At 39.6% G+C, this 14640-nt stretch overlaps 1 protein-coding gene and 2 long non-coding RNA genes across 3 annotated transcripts in view; 2 read left to right on the forward strand and 1 right to left on the reverse strand.

Moving 5' to 3' along the window:
• Positions 1–14640, forward strand: part of ints6 (integrator complex subunit 6) — a 358666-nt gene that overhangs the window by 76622 nt on the left and 267404 nt on the right. The window lies entirely within an intron of this gene.
• LOC310724114 lies at positions 5069–6370 on the reverse strand. Its single transcript, XR_014532951.1, has 2 exons — positions 6079–6370; positions 5069–6025 (listed from the first exon to the last, which is right to left on the reverse strand). It is a non-coding gene; the product is annotated as an uncharacterized lncRNA (long non-coding RNA).
• Positions 10433–10631, forward strand: LOC310724300. Its single transcript, XR_014533034.1, has 2 exons — positions 10433–10505; positions 10547–10631. It is a non-coding gene; the product is annotated as an uncharacterized lncRNA (long non-coding RNA).

The raw sequence follows: 14640 nt of genomic DNA on the forward strand, positions 1-14640 counted from the left end.
GAATCTAAATGACCCAAAAAAATTCTGGAAAACTATGAAATCAATATCTGCAACGACTAAACCAACAGGGTTTCCGGTGTCTCTAGTTAAAAATGGTGTGTCTATATCTGACAAAGTAGAAATGTTAAATTGTTTTAATGAGCATTTCATATCATCTGGATCTTTGTTTAATTCTGTTGCTCCTATAGTGTCGGAGCCTGTAAATGACACCTTTATTACTGCTGACAAAACTTTCAGTCTTCGCTCCTTCTCTGTTGCTGATGTTCATAAAGCTCTGAAACAATTGAATCCTCGAAAACCTGCGGGCCCAGATCACTTAGACCCTTTCTTTTTGAAATTAGCTGCAGATATCCTAGCTGAACCTTTGACTCATCTTTTTAATCTTTCTCTGATCACAAACAAAATTCCCAAGGTATGGAAGTCTGCTTATGTTTTGCCACTTTTGAAAGGAGGTGACCCTACCTTGCTAAATAATTATAGACCTATTTCCAAACTTTCAGCTTTGGCCAAAACGTTGGAATCTTTGGTTAGTGAACAAGTAAAAGAGTATTTAAATGCTCAGTCAATTTTATCTAAGTATTAATCTGGTTTTAGGAAAAAACACAGCACTACCACTGCTGCTATAAAAGTAATTAATGATATAGTCAAAGCACTTGATGATAAGAAACACTGTGTGTCTATGTTCATTGATTTGTCCAAAGCATTTGACACTGTTGACCGTAGTATTTTAGTGCAGAGACTGATCAGTATAGGTATATCTCAGCACTCTGTGGGCTGGTTTATTAACTACCTCGCTGATAGGACTCAAGCTACGCAAGTTGATGGCCTAACGTCAAAATATTTATCAATCTGTAAAGGGGTCCCGCAAGGCTCCATTCTAGGGCCACTTTTATTCACTATTTATATAAACTGTCTAGGGGAAAATGTTCAACATGCATCTTTCCATTTTTATGCAGATGATACGGTCATTTATTGTTTTGCAGCTACCATTAGGAAGGCGTATGAATGCTTGCAAACTGCTTTTGATAGAGTGCAAGCACAGCTTTATCATTTAAAGCTTGTGCTTAATGCAGAGAAGACCAAAGTAATGGTATTTTCAAACTCAAGGAAAAAAAAGTTAGACCTGAATATTGTTACTGACCAGGGTAAAACAATTGAGGTAGTTTCATCTTATAAATATTTAAGATTTTTAATTGATTGAGCACCTTTCTTTTGAGCTTCATATACAGAATCTAGTAAAAACGTTGAAATTAAAGCTAGGTTTTTCTTTAGGAACAAATCTTGTTTTACTTTTTCTGCTAGAAAAAGGCTAGTTGATGCCACATTTCTCTCTATTATTGATTATGGTGATCTGTTGTATATGAATGCCCCATCAAAGTGTCTTCAGATGTTGGATGCTGTGTTTCATGGAGCTTTAAGGTTTATTTCAAATTGCAGACCTCTCACGCATCATTGTACACTTTACTCCAAAGTGAATTTGCCCTCTCTGTCAAATCGCCGGCTTACTCACCTTTATATTTTTATATATAAGGGTATTATAGGCAGGCTGCCAGGCTACATATCCGAATTTCTTTCTTTTGTACAGAGTACTTATGGTTTACGGTCCCAGAAAATTCTCTCATTAAATGTTCCTCAAGCTAGGACAGAGTTGTTCAAAAAGGCTTTTATGTTTTTTGCACCTTCAACTTGGAATGACCTACAGAAATCACTAAAGCTACAGTGTCTAATTTCCTTAAATGATTTTAAACATTATGTTAAATCTATGGAACATGAGTCTATCCACACATGCAAATGTTTTAATTAATGGCACTTTTATTTAAATTGAAATGTACTTGAGTTGTCTTTTGCGTTTTTTGTTTGTTTTGTGATTGTGTGATTTAATTTTGTTCTGCTATTTTGGCCAGGCCTCTCTTGAAAAAGAGATTCTATATCTCAATGAGACTAACCTGGTTAAATAAAGGTTAAATGAATAAAATAAAAATTAGATTTCGAGTCTAACGCCTTTACCTCTCGGGCCATCACAGCAGCAGATATTGTCTGTTATATTTTATAACGTTTTTCAACAGGAACGTAACTACACGTGTCAGCACGTTAAAAACCTCACTTTTGCGGAACAGGACGGCGAGCTCTCAGTCGGAAAATCAGACATCAAACATCATTTTTGCAAACACCTTCCGAACTGCACTGACTCAAGAACAAACCCTCAAAGCATTTTTCCCAGATGCACCACCTGCCAGCAACAATCACTCAGTCCTCCGCTTATGTTCAGTGGAGATGATCATGAAGCTCAGCAGCACTTTAGAGTCTAACTAATGCCACCGCAGGTCTGGATGGGTTTGAACTACTGACATTATGGATAACAGGCCATTGCAGTAATCGATTGCAGCACAGAGACCTCTCTTTGGAGTCTCCTTTAGTGAGACACCACCCGGCGTGTGTTTTGCATGAAGTCCATGTGACATGGAGAATTAAATGATGTGCTCGGTTCTTAATCTCAGCGTATTTAATTCCTTCCCCACATTGGGCAATAAAAAGCTTTTGCACTGGCGCACTAAGATGGCAAAGGTTTCTATTCATCTTGGTGACACCTTTCTGATGAGCACCGCCGAATCTGGTCGTCCTTATTAAGCCGCTGATAATCGCTAAAGTGTGTGTCTGGTTGTCTCAGTCAGTGGAGCATGAGATTCTTCATCTCAGGGTTGTGGGTTTGTGCCCCACGTTGGGTGAGGACAGCTATTGCAGTGACATGCTTAGATGATAAAGGTTTCTGTTCATCGTAGTGACACCACCAAATCTGCTACACACAAAACGGGACTGGAAATGTGTGTATGCCACTTTCTACTCAAAGGTTCTGTTTAAAAAAAAAAAAAAAAAAAACCTTGACAGGTGTACACACATTCTGGAGACACAGAAGGTGAAAAGGGGAAACAGCGACACAGATGGCAAGATGAAGAACTGAAGTCAGATGGTAAGAAGTAAAAGATGCTGCAGAATAAAAAAGAGGAGGAGAGAGGAGAAAACAGTGAGTGTGAGGAGAAGATTCATATGGAAGTCCGTTTCTGCCACATAAAAAAAGTATCCAATTACAAGTTTTTCACAACATGGTTACCGGTCGGTGGAGGCACCAGAAATGTAGAATGTTTATGAGAATGTCAGAGATTATTTATAGGTTGTTTTTTTTATATATATATGTATTTGCATTTCGATGTAATATGCCAATTAAATGCTCTAAATGGGTTTTTTTACAGACTGCAAATTCAGCAATATAAAAAAGTTATTTTTTCTAAAAAGCAAACAAATTACTTGTTCATTTTAAGAGACCCGTCTTATATCTTATTTTCTTATATTTAGTGTCGCTCATTAATAAACAAAAAAATGCAACTTATCCAATTACTCAACTAATCGATGGACTAATTGGTAGAAAACTCAATTACAAAAATAATCCCCAAATATAACTAGTAAATATAGTTATTGTTGTGTGTGTGTGTGTGTGTGTGTGTGTGTTTTGTTGTTAATGTTGTGTCCTTGTAGATCTGGACTTCACTCACAGATTCTCATGCTCTACCAACTGAGACACACACTTTAGCAAATATCAGCGGCTTAATAAGGATGACCAGATTCGGCGGTGCTCGTCAGAAAGGTTTTACCAAGATGAATTGAAACCTTTGCCATCTCAGTGCGCCAGTGCAAAAGCTTTTTATTGCCCAATGTGGGGAAGGAATTAAATACGCTGAGATTAAGAATCTCATGCTCTACGCCGAGCACATCATTTAATTCTCCATGTCACATGGACTTCATGCAAAACACACGCCGGCCTCTGACTGGCAATTTAAGAACAACCAGTGCCGAATGTGGTTTATCCAAAAAACTAAAGGAGACTCCAAAGAGAGGTCTCTGTGCCACAATCGATTACTGCAATGGCCTGTTATCTATAATGTCAGTAGTTCAAACCCATCCAGACCTGCGGTGGCTTAAGTTAGACTCTGCTGGCAGGTGGTGCGTCTGCTAAAAATGCTTTGAGGGTTTGTTCTTGAGTCAGTGCAGTTTGGAAGGTGTTTGCAAAAATGATGTTTGATGTCTGATTTTCCGACTGAGAGATCGCCGTCCTGTTCCGCAAAAGTGAGGTTTTTAACGTGCTGACACGTGTAGTTACGTTCCTGTTGAAAAACGATATATAAACTATAAAAGACAATATCTGCTGCTGTGATGGCCCGAGAGGTAAAGGCGTTAGGCTTCGAAATCTAATGTGGTTTTAGCTCTCAGTAAATGTGTTGTATAAACCCACTTATTGCTAAGGGTACAATGGAGTTCAAGAGGAAGTCAAACCTGTATAGCAATTATGTTGGAAACTGGATTATCTGCACTTCTTTTGTGCTTAAAAAATTGTGCTGTGCTCAGCAGGAAAACTCAATGGAACTCAAACTGTCTTGTGTTTAATGGTGAGAAAAGTGCCAAAGTCTGTCAGAGACACTTTCAATTCTAAATGCTTCTTTTTAGGTGAAATTATAGACAAGTCAAGACATTGCAGCAAACTTCATTACTGCTGCGATGGCCGAGTGTTTAAGGTGTTGGACTTGAAATCCAATGTGGTTTCCCCACGCAGGTTCAAATCCTGCTTACAGCGTTTCATCGATGTGTGATATTGATTTATTGTTAAGTCTTTACTGTGTGAAGTGAACGATGTACAGAAGTGTTCCAGCATAGAAGAAACGTTAGAAACAAACATAATGTGTTTTACTTGAGGTGAAAGTTGTTTTTCTGGGATGAGGAGGAAGTCCATTAGAACTCACATTATCTCTTCAGGAAACATGATTCATCTTGTGCTTTCTACAAGATCAAAAAGGTTTAGAAAGATCTTTTAAAACTTCTTGTTTCAAAAGAATATGTTTTATATCACTTGACATCTGTTCTCAGACTCTCACTAGTGTACAGAGATAATTGTGGATTAAACATTGTTAGATATTTATTATGCCCAAACGAAACTTAATTCTTGGAGAGGTTTTTCATACGACCTGCGATGCCCATAGTGCCTTTCTGAACAGGGAAGAATCACACCGCACACAGCAAATGTTCTTCTTCGGTTAATTGCAGGCAGCAGAACGTATATATACACACAGAGGAGAGAAAGCTGACCTAAAGTTGTTTCCTGTTTAGACAAGACGATATACTAGCCGGAGATGTGTGAGCCCAGATAAGAGTCCCTGTTTACCTTACATACTAACATCGTAAATATTTTATAGACACTGAACAGACAAGGGAATGTGTGTGAAACTGTGTGAAAACCGTCTTAACACTAACAATGGCCACTTTAAATCATTTATGATTTAGCATCAAACACCAAAACATAGGATGTTCATCCTGGGAACAGAATCGGTGACATAAACTGCAAATGAAAAGATAAAGACAAACAAAAACATACAGATTCCATTTCATTCTTTCCCTACATGTATATAATCCTTCATCATCACCACTCCAATCGAGGCCTTTATGGCCTGTCTTACCATCGTCATCAAACATGGCAACATACAAAGTACAATTCCAACAATCAATAAAATAATCAATCCTAAAACAAAACAGTGTTCAACACTCATAAACAAACTCTTAATCTTCTCAAAAAAACTTTGTTGAGCAGTTGTTTCACGTTCTCCAAGACATCATGAGACAATTGTTTCTCAGTGCTTGTTCAATATGTCTATTAGCAGTATTATAAGGTCGTTTCTTCTCACTGAATCATGTATTCAAAGAGAATAAAAAAGATTTGGAGTCTAGTTACATCTATGCACATATAGTTATAGAATTTATACCTAGAGCAGGTATCAGGGTAAGCTAAACAAAACAGTCAAGTGAGTCAGATCTTCACCCCGGAGGTGGCCCACTTTCTACTATAAGGAAAGGATCTTTCTGTGGGCTCTCAACTGTTTCATCCCTAAATACTCACTTAGGTAGGCTTTTTAGGCCAACAGACCAATTTGTGCACAGATTAAGTGGGTGCTGTTTTGATCCTGCTTGCGTGTATCCACTGTGGCTGATAATCAGTCAGAACTCCAGTTCTGGTTACAGCTAGAATAATCACTGGACCCAGATACTTCGGCTCACCGACCTTGGTAGGCTTCAGACTTCGTATCAGGACCTGCTGATTAGGCACAAAAGGGTGTGTTGGCTTATCTGTGGGCAGAGGAAGAGTTAGTGAGACATCAGCACTGATAGAATTAAATTTCTCAATCAGGGCAGAAACGTAGTCGTCCACCATCACTTCCAGGTTACCTAAGGAAGAAATGCCAGTGCGTCCCCTGACCCATGGGGTTGGGAAAGGCTTGAACATAAAACTTTCAAAGGTTAGTTTTGTTGAAGATGGGGTCATTTTCATTTCTGTGAGTACTGCCGGGACTCCTTACCTGTTACTGGGATTTCTGGGCGTGGTGACTTTCACACATTCTGTCTATTCGTGGTGATATAGTGGAACATAGTGACATCCTAATATCATTCTCTGGTCTAGCCTTGCCCTGTACTTGTTCTTTGGATATGCCAGTGTGGAAAAACCGCTCTCACAAAGGTATGTAGTTGGAAAGGGTAAAAGACACCTCAATGCTTTTACTGTAAGCTCTGGATATTCTGTCTGGCAACTTATCCAGAACTTCATAAGGGGTTGTGTATCATACATATGCCTACTGACAGAGTCTGTGGACATCTCTATGAGCTGATCCTAAAATTAATCGTGAAATTATGGAGGCTGTCACGGACCACCAGTTGAAAACCCCTGGTCTAAAGAAAAAAGATACGCAACAGGGCGATATCTGTCACCGTGTTCCAGGGCTGGATCCCTGCAGCCGTACCACCACGTTTGTGCACATAACGGTAAAAAAGGCTTAGCATAATTCAGAAGACCTTGAGCTGGGGCAGACTGTATAGCCTTCTTGAGGGCAGCAAAACTGTCAGTCCACAGTCCACAGAATAAGATGTGATGGGGAGCTTTGTGATCAATAGCACTACGCAAAACTTTATCATGCTGTGCGCAGTCAGGGATCCATGCTTGGCAGTAGTTCACCAGTCCCAAGAAGCTCTGCATCTGTTTCACAGTCTGAGGTCTTGAAAACCTAGTCACAAGCTGTACTCGGTCCTGCGATATCTAACGTTTGGCCTTCTGAGATCACATGGCCCAGATATGAGACCTTTCTCTTCACCCACTGTAGTTTCTGGTGTGAAGCTTTAAATCCAGCCTGAGACAGGACATTGCAGACAATCACTGACGCTTTGTGGCAGTCCTGCTCAGTCAGTCCTGTGACAAGGATGTCATCTGCGTATTGAAGAATGGAGGTTGTTTCTGGAAGGTGTATATCAGCCAAAGTTCTGTGCACTACAGCGGAGAATACGGCTGGCGAGTCAACAAAGCCCTGAGGAAGACATGTCCAGGTGAATTGACGTCCCCTATAGGTAAACGTGAAAAGCAGCTGCGTCTCTGAGGCCAAAGGGACACTGAAAAAAGCAGAGCAAAGATCAATCACAGTAAAAAATCTGTGAGTCGCTGGTATATAGAACAATGGTAGCTACATTGGGCACCAAAGGAGCCAAACGGAATAACTAATTTATTAATCTCACGCAAATCTTGTGTTAGCTTCCAGCATTTTTTATCCACCTTCAAGACAGGATTAATTGCTGTATTATAAGGTGTATAAGAATGTGTCTCGATTAAAACACCTTGTGACAATAAATTGTCAATAACTGTTTCGACAATGGATATTGTTTAACAAAAATCGAATAGTGTGTTTTCATGAGTGCATGATACGGTTTTACCTGGATTAAACCTGCCTCGTCTATGTGAGAGGCCCATAATTTAGGGTTAACTTCACCTAAATTTGGTTCATCGGGCATGACCTCTGTACTACCCTGGAAGAAATCTCCCGGATGTGGCTATGGTTTGGTTGAGAGCATGAGGACAGAAGGAAAAGACAGTGAGACATTGGTTTTAAAAAAAAGAGATTTCCATTCCCATTTTGTGCATCATATCTCTTCCTAAAAGGTTTAAAGGCGAGTTTGGAATTATTGTAGAGCTATGATAAAAATTTGTATCAGTCGGTGTCACCACAGGCAAAAGGTCAGTTACAGGACATGATATTGGAACTCTATCTATTCCCTAATAGATGAACTTCCCCTTTCTCCTAGGACCTCCACCTTGAGTTTTGTGCTGAGGCTGGAATGTACCACTTCCTGTTGCAATGAAGAGCCTACCGGGTTAACTAAACCTGGAGCAGGACAGAAAACTCTCGCAGCATCTAAATCTCTAGGAAAAAGTATCTAGATGTGACACAATTTTACTCCATAATGCCAAATGATCTAAATAAGGATTAGTGCAGTAACCGGCACAATTCCTATGCATCCAATCTTTGGGATTTTCTCCCGGCAGTAAGCGAGAAATGTCATGACCGAACGTCTTTACACAGAACTAAGAACAGACACACAACACTTAACAGACAGACAATACACGCAACACTAGGCACCAGGGGGATCGCAGTCTTCAAACAAAAAAGTATTTCAGTCTCTCCAATTGGATCACAAATTTTGTAAGTTAGGAGAAATAAATAGCCTATAAAGCCAAAACAAGATTGAAGTCTTTTGAAAAATTTGAAAGTCTTTTCAAAATGTCTGTTTTTCTTTAGTTCCTTTTCTTTTTTCTCTCACTTTTATTTATTTATTTATTTTTATTTATTTTTAATTTATCTATTTTTTTCAGGCATATAAAAATTATCGTGGATTCTTTTGGATACTTTAGACAATATCGCCTATATTAGACAGAGCGTAAAAAACGTCTTCTAATCTTGCATCTTACGTCTACGGTGAGGAAAACAATGTGCAAATATTGACTGAGATGTATTCACAATTCAAGTTTCAGTGACACCTCAAATAATGTCACAGTCAAAGTATGTTTGAACCAAGTACAGGCTCTGACATTTCTGACAATAATCGTCTTTTTTTTAACCCAAAAGATATTCTAATGATCCTCCCACGCAAATATCTTTTGGGTTCAAACAAAGACGACTATTGTCAGAGCCATTGGTTGGTCAAAGTTAACACCATAAAGGATGCTTACTACAGTGAGACTAAGCCATAATTTGCTAATGTATCGGTAAGACTTGGAAAGCATGTGGAAACGTCAGAGCCCGTACTCTGTGCAAGAAAAGACATCTTATGGCATTTTGACATCCAGGGAAGATTCAGACAAGCTGTGGATTATCCCACCAACAAGAATCAGCCACCCGTTGGCGTTTTAACACCCGAACAGGGACTTGAACCCTGGACCCTCAGATTAAACGTCTGATGCTGTACCAACTGAGCTATCCGGGGTCTGCTTGCGTTCCTTCTTTGAACTTAGAACAGTTGCGACACCTTGCCTCAATAAAATACTTGTCTCTGTGCTGGCTCAGAGGGCGAATCTCAGGAGTTTCTTGAAGCTTTCTCCAATAGTTTAATGTGCCTTTTTTGCAAGACGCCCACCATGAAGGTTATCTCCTATTTCATGTTCAACAGCAGTATTCAAGGATGCAGGCTGGTTGAAAAATGTGACTATTTATAACCCACATAAAAAGCACCTTAAAAGCTCCTTTGCCAATCTTTGTCCATAGTCTTATGCATAGAATTTGCTTTTGGAAAACTAAATTTACATTTCATCACAGACCAAATGACTGACACTAAGTTCATTATTTCACTGTGTAGTGTAACAGATTGTTTCCTGTACATATGAAATGTAACTCCTGACTCTTATTTACACCAACAATCAGGGACTTCCAATGCGGAAAATATCAGAGCCTGCAACCTAACCGTCAGACTCAATTTGTCATTACAACCGCGACGAGAAAATGCAAAGCCTTCTCTGGGCCATGAGGCAGTTCCAAGCAGCTGCTCGGACTTCGTGGCACAACTGTAGCACGTCTGACGCCAGATAACAAGGTTGCGTGTTCAAATCACGTCATGGTTGCTGGACTCTTGCTTTTTGGCCTCTATTAGCAGTTGCTCTATCTTTGATTTTCCAATGTTGAGACTTTAAATTTGTCCAAAGTGTAGTCTACCAAACAAATCAAATCAAATCAAATTTTATTTGTCACATACACATACATACAGGGTATGACATGCAGTGAAATGCTTTTTACGACGGTCCGGCATGAGGGAATAAAATGGGGTAAAAAGAATAATAAAAAAAAAATATATAATAACAAAATCTAAAAAAATATAATAAGAAAAAGAAGGCAGATAAATAAAGTATAAAAAACTATTAAAAAAAACTATATGAGGATATAAAGATATATATATATATATATATATATATATATATATATATATATATATATATATATATATACAGTATATATATATATATATATATATATATATATATATATATATATATATATATATATATATACACACACAAAAATGCTTATGGCAGTGTGCAGTTAAACAGTAAACAGTAAACAACAGTAAACAAGTTAAGCATGGTTTTGATTGTCTATAAAGTGTCCGTGTGCGGTCTGGTGTGGTGTAAAGTTTTCATAAGTGTCCGTGTGCAGTAAGGTGTGGTGTAAAGTGTCCTTGTGTGGAATGGTGTGGTATTAAAAAATAAGAATATAAAAAATATGAAATGTAAAGTGTACTGTGCTGTGCAAGTCCAGTGTCTAAAGTGTCGTAGCACAAAAAGTGTGATATGTGCAAGGAAAAAAGGTCTGATGATGGATGGAGAGAGTGGGCCAGTTTTTTAGATCCTGGGTGTTTCCTGGTTTAAACTCTGAATGGCCTGCGGGAAAAACCTCCTCATCATTCTCTCTGTGTTCGCTTTCAGGGAGCGGAAGCGTTTCCCCGAACGCAACAGAGAAAAGAGTCCATTGTTGGGATGGCTAAGGTCTGTCACAATTTTCCTGGCTCTGGTCCGGCACCGCGTGCTGTAGATATCCTGCAGGTTAGGGAGCTCGGTGTGGATGGTGAGTTCAGCTGAACGCACCACCCTCTGGAGGGCTTGCCTGTCCTGCATGGTGCATCCTCCCGAAGCAGGAAGTGATGCTACCCATCAGAACGCGCTCAATGGTGCAGGTGTAAAAAGTCTTTAGCACCTGAGAGGGTAGTTTAAAGTCCCTTAAGTGTCTCAGGTGGCTTAGTTGGTTAAAGTGCCTGTCTAGTAAACAGGAGATCCTGTGTTCGAATCCCAGCAGTGCCTGATGCAGTTGTCCTTTAGTGCTTCTGCTTGAGTGCATTCCATCTTTTTCTTTATGGCTTGTGATAGAACATTGCAAGTGGATAAGATGGTTTCTCTGGTGCACTGAATGGTGAATTGCAGGCTTTGCTCTGACCCTTTTGAAAGCTTGATAGTATTTGTTAGCAATGGAAAAAAAAAGCTGTGATTTTAAACGGACTACGAGCCATCCGTTGAGATAAACAGTTCCGAGGTAGTAAAATACAGACCTCCACAACATAGAGGCTCTGTGGCGCAATGGATAGCGCATTGGACTTCTAGACTCAGCGAAAGACCTATTCAAAGGTTGTGGGTTCAAGTCCCACCAGAGTCGTAGTGCATTTTTTACTTGTCTTGCTAGAAACTTTCATTTTACACCATGTAGATTGAAGAGCCATATCGCATGTGACATGTCCGTGCTTCTAGTCCTAACCCGAAATGCTTTGTTGGGCGCAGTTTTCAAAAAAATCTCCTCTTGTTCCACATGGTTCTACTCATTTGACCAAAACGTTGCTGTACCCTAATCGGATGTTCCAACAAATATTCCTGACACAGAATCATTCCATACTTTCTGCTCACACATCCAAAGCCCACAATAATGTTTTGATTAGCAAAGATTAGGAACATGGGCACAACTGTTTTGTCTCATCGGCACAACCATTTATAGACTGCTTGTTTTGATTCAACTGCCAGGCAATGGTGGATTCTAAGGTGTTGATTACATGGGTATGTCTTAAATCCAAAGTAAACAGTCCAATGGTATAGTAATTGTTCGAAATATGATTTAAAAATATCTTATATTAAACCAATACAACATGCATGGGTCCAAGAGCAAATGATATAGGTCAGCTGAATACCACTTAGGACATTGGTGCCTAATGTTGGTTAGTTGCAGGTCCCCTTTGTTATTGCTGAAAGCGTGGTACCATGGCTATACAAACTGCAATGAAAATCAGGTAAATCGGGTACGACTGTGCTGTGATTTCAACACAAAACATTATAGGCCTTTTTATCAATGAGCAAACTGTTTGTGGTGGTACAACGCCCTAGCAAGCTCAGATTCCGAGGTTTGTAATAACATGGATATACCGTTCAGTCAGTTTGGACAGTACATTGGTACAGCAGTTGCTCTAAATCAGTAAAAAAATCTTTTTACACAAAAGAAAAACAACAGCCAACAGGGCCTTTATTGTATTACATTCTCAGAGCAGTGGTTCCTAGTAATGGCCTTCGGCCAGGTCGCCTCGTTAGCGCAGTAGGTAGCGCGTCAGTCTCATAATCTGTAGGTCGTGAGTTCGATCCTCACACGAGGCAAGTTTTCTTTTGAAATCTTCATCACTGCTAGTGGTTCTACACGCAGACAAACTGCAACAAAAATCAAGTCAAACAGCTACAAGTGTTTCGTCTCATCGGCACAAACAATTATATACTGCTTGTGTTGATTCAACTGGCAGGGAATGGCAGATTCCGAGTTCTTGATTACAAGGGGTTTCTCTTACAACCAAAGCGCACAGTCCAGTGGTACAACAATTGTTCTACAAAAGATTTTAGAAATCTCTTATATAAAACAAATATACATTCATGGGTCTATGAGCAAACAATCAAGATCAATTGGTCCTACCACTAAGGACAGTGGTGCCCAATGTTTGTTAGTTGCAGCACTGCTTTGTTATTGCTGGAAGAGTAGGACCCTCAGAGCAATTGCTGTCAACAGTTGTGTGTTGCATGCTAATTTCAACAGAGTTTTTGTGGTTTGTTGAGACTATGATCAGATATTAGATAAAACGTTTTCACTGCTATGGCATGGCTATTGTTTGTCAATATGTATCTTAACTATATTTGTATTTGATCATATTTTCTGTTGAGGACCTAAGCAAGTCTGAAATTAATGGTAGGACTAGCATTAAGTCAAAAATCTAATTCATGCTTCTGCCTTATTAGCTGTTAGCTCGAATCAATATGTCCATGCACTTTTTTTCCCCCTAAATCTTAGAGCGAAGAATTCCCATTCAACAGCTGGCTGAGCATTTGCTGTCTGGCAGCAAGGCGCTGTGGCTTAGTTGGTTATAGTGCCTGTCTATTAAACAGGAGATCCTGGGTTTGAATCCCAGCAGTGCCTGATGCAGTTGTCCTTTGGTGCTTGAGTGCCTTCCAGCTTTTTCTTTATGGCTTAAGATAGAACATTGCAAGTGGATAAGATGGTTTCTCTGGTGCACTGAATGGTGAATTGCAGGCTTTGCTCTGACCCTTTTGAAAGCTTGATAGTATTTGTTAGCAATGGAAAAAAAAAACTGTGATTTTAAACAGACTACGAGCCATCCGTTGAGATAAACAGTTCCGAGGTAGTAAAATACAGACCTCCACAACATAGCGGCTCTGTGCCCCAATGGATAGCACATTGGACTTCTAGACTCAGCGGTAGAGCTATTCAAAGGTTTTGGGTTCGAGTCCCACCAGAGTCGTTGTACATTTTTTACTTGTCTTGCTAGTAACTTTAATTTTACACCATGTAGATTGAAGAGCCATATCGCATGTGACATGTCTGTGCTTCTCGTCCTAACCCGAAATGCTTTGTTGGGCGCAGTTTTCAAAAAAATCTCCTCTTGTTCCACATGGTTCTACTCATTTGACCAAAACGTTGCTGTACCCTAATCGGATGTTCCAACAAATATTCCTGACACAGAATCATTCCATACTTTGTGCTCACATATCCAAAGCCCACAATAATGTTTTGATTAGCAAAGATTAGGAACATGGGCACAACTGTTTTGTCTCATCGGCACAACCATTTATAGACTGCTTGTTTTGATTCAACTGCCCGGCAATGGTGGATTCTGAGGTGTTGATTACATGGGTATGTCTTAAATCCAAAGTGAACAGTCCAATGGTATAGTAATTGTTCTAAATATGATTTTAAAATCTCTTATATTAAACCAATACAACATGCATGGGTCCAAGAGCAAACAATCTAGGTCAGCTGAATACCACTTAGGACATTGGTGCCTAATGTTGGTTAGTTGCAGGTCCCCTTTGTTATTGCTGAAAGCGTGGTACCATGGCTATACAAACTGCAATGAAAATCAGGTAAATCGGGTACGACTGTGCTGTGATTTCAACACAAAACATTATAGGCCTTTTTATCAATGAGCAAACTGTTTGTGGTGGTACAACGCCCTAGCAAGCTCAGATTCCGAGGTTTGTAATAACATGGATATACCGTTCAGTCAGTTTGGACAGTACATTGGTACAGCAGTTGCTCTAAATCAGTAAAAAAATATTTTTACACAAAAGAAAAACATCAGCCAACAGGGCCTTTATTGTATTACATTCTCAGAGCGGTGGTTCCTAGTAACGGCCTTCGGCCAGGTCGCCTCGTTAGCGCAGTAGGTAGCGCGTCAGTCTCAAAATCTGAAGGTCGTGAGTTC

Source organism: Silurus aristotelis, assembly GCF_946808225.1.
Source record: "Silurus aristotelis genome assembly, chromosome: 3".
Classification (NCBI taxonomy): Eukaryota; Metazoa; Chordata; class Actinopteri; order Siluriformes; family Siluridae; genus Silurus; species Silurus aristotelis.